Below are 12,050 nucleotides of genomic sequence, written 5' to 3' on the forward strand. Positions count from 1 at the left end.
ACTTTCTAACTATGGTCTTTAAGCACTTGACACCTTCAAGCCTCACACATAGTAATAGGTGCTACCTCACCAGATTGTCAGGATGATTAACTGAAATAACACTTTTAAGGAAAGTACTTTAGATCATTGCCTGAGACATTCTAGATATTTTTTAAGTAGTTGTTATTAATAAAATAGTTAACAATGCCTCAAGATTCAGGCCGGTGACCCTAAAGAGGCTATGGCACCTGAATATCTCATGTCCTCACCTGGGGGCAAAAGGATATATAGGTAAGTGCAGTACTCAGAAGGTGCTCAACAAATGTTGAGGGGGCACCTGGGTGGCTCAGCTGGTTAGGCATCTGACTTCGGCTCAGGTCATGATCTCATTGTTCATGAGTTTGAGCCTGTAGCGGGCTCTGTGCTGACAGCTCCAAGCCTGGAGCCTGCTTTGGATTCTGTGTCTCCCTCTCTCTCTGCCTCTCCCCCACTCACATGCTGTCTCTGTCTCTGTCTCAAAAAAAATATTAAGAATTTTTAAAAAATCATAAACAAATAACATAAATGTGTTGACTTGGCTTCTTCCCCAGGATCACAAGAATGAAAAGGCAGGAGGGGACGGATATCATCCTGGATGCCCAGAGCGGCGTGCAGCAGCTGCATTCTGGGACAGGGACTTCCTTCTTCGCTGTGCAAATCCTGAGGGCTCTGGTGGTCAGGTATTCCCTGGTGGGTGAGAGGGGCAGCTTTCAGAGTCCTTCAGGAAAGATCTGCTGCTTAAGCAACAGGAGTTTATGTGGTGGCACTTCCAAGGGGGATACACAGGGGTGAAGGCTTCTCAGGCAGTGAATCAGCTCACTGAGTTTTGCCACCATTGTGGCTTCTGTCCCCAATTATGCTATGAAGCAACCTTCTGTCAAGTGGTAAGTTTAAGACCCATTTTTCACACAAATGCTGCACCCGGGGCTGCAGAGACTCTGTGCTCTCGTGCAAAGGTGACTAATATGTGGTCCACATAGCCAGTGCCTACTGTGTGCCTGGCTGCCCACTGAGCCCTCCAATGTTTTACCTCATTGGATCCTTATGGAATCCCATGAGTCGGGCGACACAGTCTCCACTTTACAGTAAGGAAGATGAAGCCCAGGATGACGAGGGAATTTACCTGGTCAAGGCATTCCTGAGGGGCAGAGCCAAAGCCTGTCTTTTAGACATTATACAACTCCTCTTCCTCACCCTCGATTCCATTTCTTCCCAGATATGAAGCATCTGGCTGGCTCTCAGGACTTGTGGGTTCTAATCCTAACAGAGCCTCTAGTTTGTGTAACCCTGAACAACTGTTTAACTTCTTTAAGCTTCTGTTGCCCTATCAGCCAATTAAGAGTGAGAGTTACAATAATAACAACTTAGAAGTTGTTATCAGGCACAGCATGGAATACTTCACATGGTTGCCTCTCTTAATCCTCACAGTAATGTCGAGGCTGAGACAGTAATGGTCCTCATTTTACAGAAGGAAAGGAGGCCCCTCGAAAGCAAGTGAATGCTTAGTATGACAGCCTACAGGTGGCTGGGCCAGGAGCCAACATGGAGACAGGGATCTCAAATACTATACACTCAGCCTCTGTCCCCAGTGCCGGAGGGGTGGCACTGCGATCTGCCTGCTTCCAGATCAATCTCTGGGATTCTAAAGAAGGTATCAAGATAGTGCTGAGGGGGCCAAGACCAAGGCCCACTGGACAGGCAATCACTGCAAAGACCATTCCTTGTCTCAGTCCCCCAGGCCCTGTGCTTTTGCTCACACGCTGCCCCTGCGAGCCTCACCCTGTGCTTCTTTACATCATCTGAGCTTCTATCCTTCAAGCCATGAATCCAGTCTCACTTTCCACACCAGAGACTCTTGGTGGTGGCTCTGCTCTTTTTGCTTATTTGACAGTTAGGTGACTGTGAATTGCTACTTAACACTAAGCTCTGGGGCTTGGATGTGGCAGGTGAACGGCAGGTCAGAGGGTGACAACTTCATATGCACATTGCACACCCACACCCACAGCACGTGTAGACCTACACAGCCTCAGCACGGATGTCGTGTGCTAGTAAACAGCTTAGCACTAGGTTTTCAAACAAATCCCAGTTCATGATCTCCAAGCTCAGTTTCTTTTTGTGCCTTGTCATCCTCCACCACTCCTCTGGCACCTCTGAGGTAACTCAGGTCTCGAGGTTGCACAAAACCAGAGTGGTAAGTGGCCCTGGCAAGAGCTGAATAAGGAAGCAATGCAAACTGAGCTTCTCCATTCTAGGTTCTTAAACTCAGTGCAAGGGTAATCAGAAAAGCTTCCATGTGGCACAGGTAATAAGGATCCCTTCTCATTCCTTCTTCACCAGACCCCTTTTGGCCTCTTCCAAAGAAGCCACACACAGGAAGACATGGGCAGAGGATGGTCAGTGACTGAATGGGAAGGGTCTAGAGTCTGCTGTCATGGCAGCACCTCTACTTTCCAGGGACATGTGCTCATCTTAACAATTGTTGAGAAATATCTTGAAGCTCCAGAAATTCAATGAGGCCACTGAGGAAACATGTCACATGCCTAGTCATATGTTTGCTTAGTGTTCACCAGAAATTCCTGCCTCCTCCTTTTAGCCAGACTTGCTCTATGACTGGCCATCAGCAGAGCATCACAGACACCTAATAGATGGTGGAATGCAAGTGCAGAGGGAACTTGTCCCAAGGGACTTCAGAACTGGCATCATGTTCTGGGTAGGGAATGGTCACAAGCCTTTGTCACCCACTGGAGGTCAAGCTGCATGGCAGGGTGCAGGGTACAAACTCGCTCCCACTGTATAAACCTGAGAACTCACTAATGGACACACCAAGGGTATTGAGGAGGACTTCTTGGTGTTAATGATTTATTAGGTCTGGAAATCTGAACTAGATAGGGAGTCCCATAACCAGAAAGAGATTGATGGGCTTGATCAGTTCAGTTCAGTTCAACAACCTATACGCAGTGAGCCCCTGTGCAGGGCAGAGGGGATGCCGAGTTCTGAGAGAGTGCTGTGACACTGTGGGTCTCCTTAACTACTGAGGGAGTGCTGTGACACTGTGGGTCTCCTTAACTACTGAGGGAGCATGGGACATACGGGAGGAGGTGGGGAACTCAAGCCTGTCCTTACACCATTACACTGGGTAGGGATTCCTTTAGAGATATGACTGGATCCCATAAACACCTGTGGAGGCTCTTTGAACAGTGTAAAATAGTTCTCAAACATCAGAGAAAAACATTTGTTTTAGCTTTTCATTGAATATTAAGGGACATCTGCCAAGTGCCTCTCCCAGTCCACACTCCCTGCTGTCCGAGACTGGCTTTGCCAGATGTGTAATTTGGGGAGAACCAACCAACCTACTCAACAGATGCTAACGTCCTCGTGAGGAGTCCAAAGCCTTACACAAGGGTGGCGGCAAAATCCTTTCCACTTCTCATCACTTTGCCCGTCTCCATAGTACTTGTTCTTGGAGGTGCTACCCTTTCCCTGACTAAGCTTTCATTTCTGTTTCATGGACGCAAAATTTCATGTCAAGGTGGTTCTACAATGACCAGACATGCGAGAGGGTTCCTCAAAAGTAACACCTCACTGGTGGAGGCCCCTCTTCGCTTTGAATCTGCTTTTATTCCCTCTCTTATAAGGAAGAAGCCCCATCACTCTGTTTTCACCTTCACGCAAACATTCGACCTTCGTGGTACAATGGACTTGCATGCATCAGTACAGGATCAAAGTTTCTGTGTGTGCCCCACACAGCACCCGTGTGAGACCTTCGGACATGCTTCACGGAGGTCTGTACAACACACATTATACTCAGGAATGGGGGTGACACAGCGCCAGCTTACCTACTGTTCAAGTGGCCAAATCCAACAGCCTGTAAGAAGACTCTTCTCTGAAATGTCAAGCCATGAAGACTTTATGGAGAAATTACGAGCCATACACACAGAGGACTACTAAGTATCCACTTCTCACTTTCCCCCTTCAGGACTTCAAAAACAAGAAAGCAAGCACAGGCTTGGAAGCCAACACGGGCCACACCGCCAATTACTAGCCATATGTCCCTAGAAAAGCAACCTAACCTCAGCCTCTGTTTATTCATCTGCAGGACGGACATGATAATAATAGCTATCTTGTAGGGTCACTGTCAAGGTCCAATCTAACTTAATCGTGTAGAAAGAACTTCTGGGGGTCCCATCTGCCGATGCCCGATTCATGGTAGCTGTTATATGTGAAGGTACCAAGATGAGTGACCTATTCATTTTGGTCACCTCTTCCTACCTCTCCAAAGAAAACTGTATTCCCACAAACTCAAATTCTTCTTTTGGCCTCCTACTAAGAGAGAATGGGGGACTGGGACCCCTGTGTGGGGAAACAGCTCCATGGAGGACAGTGATGTCACTGGGTAATGGTGAAAAGACCGCTGGAGAGGCCCTGAACAGAGTGCAGGTCTTTCAACATGTCCAGCTGGGTCTTGAAGCTGCTCCAAAGGGCAGCTGAGCAGCTCTGTGTTTGCGTGACCTGGCAGGGACGGGGGGGCAGCGGAGCCAACAGGCTGACAGAGCGGCCCAATGCAGGAAAACCATCCTGCCTGGCTCACTGGGCCTGCCGCTCCCCCAGTCATCTTTAAGATGCCCTTGGGGCAGACACAGCTCTGCACCTCCGCTGAGAGGGTTGACACGGGAGGCTCCCTTGCATTCTTAATGGGAAAAGGTGTTTGGTTTTTTTTCTTTTCTGAAAGACTCTTCAAAGAGATTTTAGGGGCTCTCAGATGGGCAAGATTCCTTCTTTCTCTTTTCAACAGATGTCCACCACTTCCCCCGGTGTTTTTGTTTTGTTATTATTATTTTTTTTTCCTCTGGTTTGCTTAGTCTACTTGTCTTGCTGACTGAAAGAACAGAAAAGAAAACCTTTGGAGAAAGATTCATTACTCACAGAAAGAAATGGCAGAAAGGATTTAGATAACAGTGGTTTTCTTTTTCTTTTTTTACTATGCCACAAATCTAAGGAAAAATTTTATTTACACACACATATATATACGTATGCATCATGGGACACTGTTTCAACCCTCTGTATAAACAAAATGTATTTGCCTGCCACATTTATTAAACAGGAGTAAAGAAACAGTGGCAAGCAAGATCTGAAGGAAAGTAGAAAGGGAAAATAAACTTTGCTAAATGCCTGTTATGGGCCAGAAATATACCAATGTTTTTCATATGTTATTATCTTTCCAACAACCCCATAAAATAGACACCATTACAATTCCCACTTTACAAATGGGGAGATTGAGACCATCTCCAAATGATGAGTTTGCAAGTGGCTGAGTCTGGATTTGTCTCATCTTGAGAGTCTGTGGTCTTGACCACTATCCAGTCTCTAGACTCTAAGACAACTGAGTAGGAGAAATTTTGCATTTCTCCAGTAAGAAAAATAAAATGAAAATAAATACTGGCATTCAGGTACGCATGGTCCTATTGTCGATTTTGTTGATTTTCACTGTATGCAAATATAAGTTTAGAAGTTGTTTACAATGGGGGCGCCTGGGTGGCTTAGTCGGTTAAGCGTCTGACTTTTGCTTGGGTCATGATCTCGCGGTTCGTGGGTTCGAGCCCCGCATCGGGCTCTGTGCTGACTGCCAGCTCAGAGCCTGGAGCCTGTTTCAGAGTCTGTGACTCCCTCTTTCTCTGACCCTCCCCCTGCTCATGCTGTCTCTCTCTCTCTCTCTCTCCTAGAAATAAATAAAACATTAAAAAAAAAAAAAAAAAAGAAGAAGTTGTTTACAATGATGATACTCTGTTGAGTTACAAAGAAAAGTAACTGGGAAAAATAAATATTAATAAAACATGCATTTAAAATTTATTACTTTTATTATTTATTTGTAGTAACAGCTACTCAGATGTTATCTGCCCAGGTGTACATAAGCTGAGTTCAAATCTCTCCTATTTTACTGACTAGCTGTGTCACCTTAAAGCAAATTACCTCTTTTTCTACTCTTAAATTTGTTTTTCTGTTAACTGAAGAAAATCATATCTCCCTCAAAGGGGTTTTGTGAAGAAATGGGTTATTTAAAGTACATAAAGTACTTAGGGGGCGCCTGGGTGGCTCAGCCGGTTGAGTGTCCGACTTCAGCTCAGGTCATGATCTCGCGGTTCGTGGGTTTGAGCCCCGCGTCGGGCTCTGTGCTGACAGCCAGCTCAGAGCCTGGAGCCTGTTTCTGATTCTGTATCTCCCTCTCTCTGACCCTCCCCTGCTCAGGCTGTCTCTCTCAGAAATAAAACCATTTAAAAAAAAAAAAATTAAAAAAAAAAAAGTACATAAAGTACTTAGAACCAAGTATATATGACATATGGTCGACTCTAAGAATGAAGCTGTGGTCAACATTTTGATTATCTGTTCACAAATATTTATTACAACCTATGTAATAAATGTTATATTTATTTAAAATATTTTTTAAATAGTTTATTGTCAAGTTGGTTTCCATATAACACCCAGTGCTCATCCCCACAAGTGCCCTCCTCCATGCCCATATTTAAAATTTACCTGACTTTGCCAGATGCCAAGTTTGTTCTTCAGAAGATCAGCCCTTCATAGACAGCTACACTAAACCTGGCGAATCAACTGGCAAATATTAAATATTTCCTATTCCACTATAGGAAAGAGGTCTCAGAGATAGCGCACTGGGAGAGATTCACAAATACCACCTTCAATGCAAAAGTGAGCATCTTTTCTTCATGGATGGCTTTATTTAGTGTCTTCTCTCTCTCCCTCTTCTATATAATTATATATAATATATATATAAATATATAGAGAGCACTATATGTCACTTTTTAAAAAATGTTTATTTATTTATTTATTTTGAGAAAAAGAGAGCATGCATGGGGGAAGAGGAGGACAGAGAGAGAGGGAGAGAATCCCAAGCAGGCTCCACGCTGTCATAGCAGAGCTCAACGTGGGGCCTGATCTCATGAACCATGATATCATGACCTGAGCCAAGATCAAGAGTCAGATGTTTAACCGACTGAGGCACCCAGGCATCCCAGGACTTTGTGACTTTTGAGAAGATATTCCCAAACTGGTTTCCATTCTCTTGGTCTTATTCTTCCAGCCTGAGAGCCCCTGTTCAGAGTACTTAATTAACCAGGACTTGAATGACTGTTTTTTAAATTGCCTTTTTAAATTTATAGAGAGTTCAAAGTAAAATCTAAGAAGCCGACAAGTGAACCTGCTATTTCTCCCAGGGTCCACAAATTTTCTTTTCTTTTTTCTTCTTTTGCTGCAGGCCCAAGAACTTCTTCCTGAAGCCCTGACTAGCCTTTGCCTCCTATAAGTGGAGAGGGAGAGAAAGACCAAAAGGCTTTGCCAAATGCGAATAATGAAATATTTTCTTAATGAAATAAAACAAGTCAATAACTGTAAGTCAGAGAGAGCAGCCTCTAAGACATTAATTGAGGCTGTTTCATGAGAGAAGAGGCATTAAATGAATTTTCTTTCATGTTTTCCTTTCCTATACTTATAACATTTTGACATATTTGTTGTTCGCCAGGTATGGTTCGCCCAGTATTCTGGAAGTTAGGGAGGGGGAATTAGCCAAAAGGAAACACGACTGGCTGATTTAATTATTTCTCTTCGGGTTGAATGATATCTGGTGTAGTAAAGAAACATAGTGTATTAGCCTGTATAAATTATGTTAGTTTTCCTACCTAGTGGGAAAAGAGGAGGAGTGAGCATTAGTCTAACCAACTCTGCCTAGGGGGATGGCATCATGGGAATGCAGTTAATGGGAGTTATTAAATGCATTTTAAGTTTCTGGGCAAAGAAAAGGGATCTTTGAATAAAGGATGTTATTGTTTTTATCCTCCCAATCTGAACCTGCTTCCACTTTCAGGCATATCTTTATTATGAGGTAATTCAGGATGTGAAAGATCTATTAATTTGGGGAGATTATCACTGCTTACATTCACGTTTTGAAATCTGAAACCATGAACAGGCACTGCATCTAATAGCCAGTAATCACTCATTATAAATGTTCTAAACTGTGAAACCCTCTAAAATACACACATTCAGTTCTCCTATGCTCGCTGCCAGCTTCCACACTGAATTTCTGATCAGAGGGTCTGCTGGGCTCTGGTGTCTGTAGCTGAGCCAGTGCCCCAGGGGATTCTGCTGTTCATCCATGTTTGGGAACTAGAATCTTGAACAGTGGTGCTTTTTTTTATGTTTATATATTTATTTTGAGAGAGAGAGAGAGCGCGCATGAATGTATGTGTAGGGGAGAGGCAGAGGGAGAGAACGAAAGAGAATCCCAAGGATTCTGCACTGTCAGTGCAGAGCCCTACGCGAGACTCGAACCCAGGAACCATGATCCTAGGATCATGACCTGAGGCAAAATCAAGAGTTATACATCTAACTGACTGAGCCATCCAGGTACCCCAGAACAGTGGGTTTTTAACTATAGTGCCCATCATAATTCCCTGGTGCTGAAATGGCTGAGCCCCATCCCTAGAGCTTCTGATTCAATAGTTTTGGGGTAGTAGAGCTTGAGAATTTGTTTTTCTATCAACTTCCCAGGTGGTACTCCCACTGCTGTTCCTGGAATCACACTTTGAAAATCAGTGATCTAAGTTAGGAGTCAGCCATGGGGTCCCTGAGTGGCTCAGTCAGTTGAGCATCTGACTTTGGCTCAGGTCATGATCTCACGGTTCGTGGGTTTGAGCCCCACATCAGGCTTTGTGCTGACAGCTAGCTCAGAGCCTGGAGTCTGCTTCGGGTTCTGTCCCTCTCTCTCTGACCCTCCCCTGCTCATGCTGTCTCTCTCTTCCTCCCTCTCTCTCTCTCTCTCAGAAATAAATAAAACATTAAAAAAAAAAGATAGGAAGGAGTAAGCCATTGTATGACCTGTGGGCCATCTCCAGATTACCTCCTGCTTTTTTTATTATAAATAAAGTTTTATTAGAACACAGCCATGCTCATTCATTTACATATTCTCTATAGCTGTCATCACAATATAATGGCATGTCAACCCCAGATCTAGGAGACAATGCTCTGATTTTGGGCCTCTTCCTGGGGATAGTGTTATCAGATAAAATACAGGGCACTCAGTTAAATTTAAACTTCAGATAAAAAAGTTTTGTTTTGTTTTACTATAAGAATGTCCCAAATATTGCATATATAAAACCACTTTGGAAAACAGTCTGGCAAGTTTCTTACAATGCTTATTATAGATGTAGCATATGATGCATTCTTTAATCCTTGTATTTACCAAGAAAAGTGAAAGGTATGTCCATACAAAGTCATGCAGACATATTTTTATGGCAGCTTTATTTTTCCTTGCTCGTTTTCAAAACCACAAAATAATTCAAATGCCATCATCAGATGAATGACTAAACAAACTGTGGTATACTATGGAATACAGCTCATCCATAAAAAGGAAAGACCTGCTGATTCACCCAACATGAAGGAATCTCAAAATAATTATGCTAAATGAAGAGTCTGACAATATTATATGCTGTTTAATACCTATTTACGTAAAATTCTAGTAAAAGCAAACTATTATACAGTAACAGAAAGATGACCAGTTGTTGCCTGGGCATTGGCACAGTCAGGAGGGATGGAGGGGAGAAGTTTCAGAGGGCACAAGAAAATTTGTGTGTGTTCATTATCTTGTGTGTGGTGTTGATTTCACAGGTATACACACATGATAAAAGGCAGTACATTTTAGGTACATGCAGTTTACTGTATGTCAATTACCTGTCTATGACTTTGTGGAAAAAATGAGTGTTTATTTATGTCAATTACCTGTCTATGACGTTGTGGAAAAAATGAGTTCAGCACTTCACCTTCTGATTCCATCAGTCTCTACTGCCTCTGGGTTCTGATCTGAGACTACAGGCTGGAGCAGATGCTGACTCACTGACTCACTCTGGCAACAACCCCATTTATCTGAACTCTTTGTAGCTGGAGTCTAATCTCTACTATTAGATTATTAGATCCCGAAAGGCAAATCCTCATAGTTGGATGGCCCTGCGCCTGCACCTGCTGGCTTCCTGCTTCCTAGTCTGCCACCTTACTGGCAACTTCAACCCGTATTAAATGTGTCCTGAGTCTATGATGTTGTAATTAGAAACCAGCGTGGCCCCACCTTGGCAAATGGTTTCTAGCCCTATCAAAAGAGTGTCTGATGGCTGCCCAGAGTCCCAAATTCTCAATCCTGGCTGGAGCCAACCTCAGGCTGTGTCCCTTGCCAGTATGTATCTGCATCGCTCTAGGTGTTTCTGTTAGCTTTCTGTGTAAGGCTTTTCCACCATGTCCCAGAGAACAGGTTGAGAGTAACCTTGATCTAATCTGTCTGGGAGCGAGGTCTAAAGGTTAAAAATTGAAGCTGGTGTCACTGAATCAATTATTCCCGTTTGTTATCTGCCTGATGGGCTGGCAGGATCTGATGAGAGCAGAGTGCAGATAAGCAGAGAGATGTCTCAGTCCTGTCCCTGCCCCAGAAAGAGGCTGCCTGTGGGCCAGGCAGACACAGGGGCTCTCTCCCCAGAAGCAACTGAGTAGGAATTCCAAGAGGAGAACAGGCCACATGGGAACAGCATTTCCCTAAATATCTTTCTGAAACACTAATTTTTTCCCTAAATTGATCTTTGTATGGGTCTCATGATGATTCTCAATATTAAATAAATCAATGTAAAATGGAATATAGATGCAAAAGAAGTCCTCATAAATGTGAAATGTGGCACATTCCTTGTGTTGGATGGAATTATTAATGGGTACTAATGACTGACTAAATTTTAAAAATGTCCAATCCAAACAACCGTACTTTCCCGTTCCACAGCCTACTCATGTCTGAGTTGCTGGAGGCTCTCTGAGATGCTAAAGAGGATTTCATCCACTTTGGATAACAGACTTGACAAAGTAAGGGAGATCTGGGTTGGCTTCCCTGGGGGTTGGCTCAGAACAGGTCAGCCCTACAGGTCAGGGCACATTTGTTCTTTGCAGGGATCAAGGCCCCTCTTAAGGAGGAGAGCAGAGACCACAAGCCTGGTCCATGGTGACACTCTGTCTCCCCTGTTTACCTTCTCCCCACTGGAGAGCTGTTAAGTCTGCTTGGCTTCCCTGCCCAGGGCTCCCTAGGGTAGAGCCCAGGCCCCTGAATGTGGACCAGTGCAGATGCCTGTCCTCTCCCAGAGGAGAAGCAATAACAGTGTCTTACACGTGTTCTGTCCTGCAAGAAACACTGTATGTCTTCTTACTCAAGCCTCCCAACAGCCCTGTGAATCAGCAGTTACTATTCCCATTTCACAGTTGAGGAAGTTGAGGACTAAAGGAGATGAATGATGTTTCTTACACTTTAGTGTGTGTTGGAATCACCTAAAGAATCTTGCTAAATGGAGATTCTGGTCTTGGCTGGGACCTGGGATTCTGCATTTCTAACCTATATAGGTGAGTAGCCAAAGGCTGTGTGAGTTCTGTTCTGTCCAAGGTCAAGCCCTAGGCCCTTTTATTTGACAGTCAGTTGTGTGAGGCACAGAGTGGGCAGGGAGGGGGGGATACAGTGATGAATGAGGCAAACTCTGACCTAGAGGGCTCCCCGCCTGGTCAGGGAGGAAGACACCTCCCTAAGCTACACACGGTGTGAAGTCCTGTCTTAATCCTGGGAACAAAGTCCTACAGGTGGGAGCCATCAGTGAAGGAGGAGAACAGAAAGTGGTCCTGCCTGGGGAGCAGAGAGTCAGGGAGGAACTCCCAAAGCTTAGCCTTCAGGGAAAAGCAGAACTTCGCGCCCAGTGCGGGAAGGATGGAGTTGACATCAAGGGACCTTTCAGTGTGAAAGGACAGCACAGGCCTAAGGCCTGGAGCTGTGGCGGAGAGCATGGCGTTCCGGAACAGTGAGAATTCTAGTGTGCTGAGGTGTGTCCTCTGCTCCCCATCTGCACAGTGTGTGGCTTCTGTCAGTAATTTCTGCTGTCCTCCAGTCCTGAGTCCGTCACACGACAACAGCAGGCCCTGAGTAAGTAGGTCAGGAGGGAGGGGCGAGGGCTGCAGCC

This window comes from Hyaena hyaena, unplaced genomic scaffold, assembly GCF_003009895.1.
Source record: "Hyaena hyaena isolate Hyena2069 unplaced genomic scaffold, ASM300989v1 scaffold_214, whole genome shotgun sequence".
Classification (NCBI taxonomy): domain Eukaryota; kingdom Metazoa; phylum Chordata; class Mammalia; order Carnivora; family Hyaenidae; genus Hyaena; species Hyaena hyaena.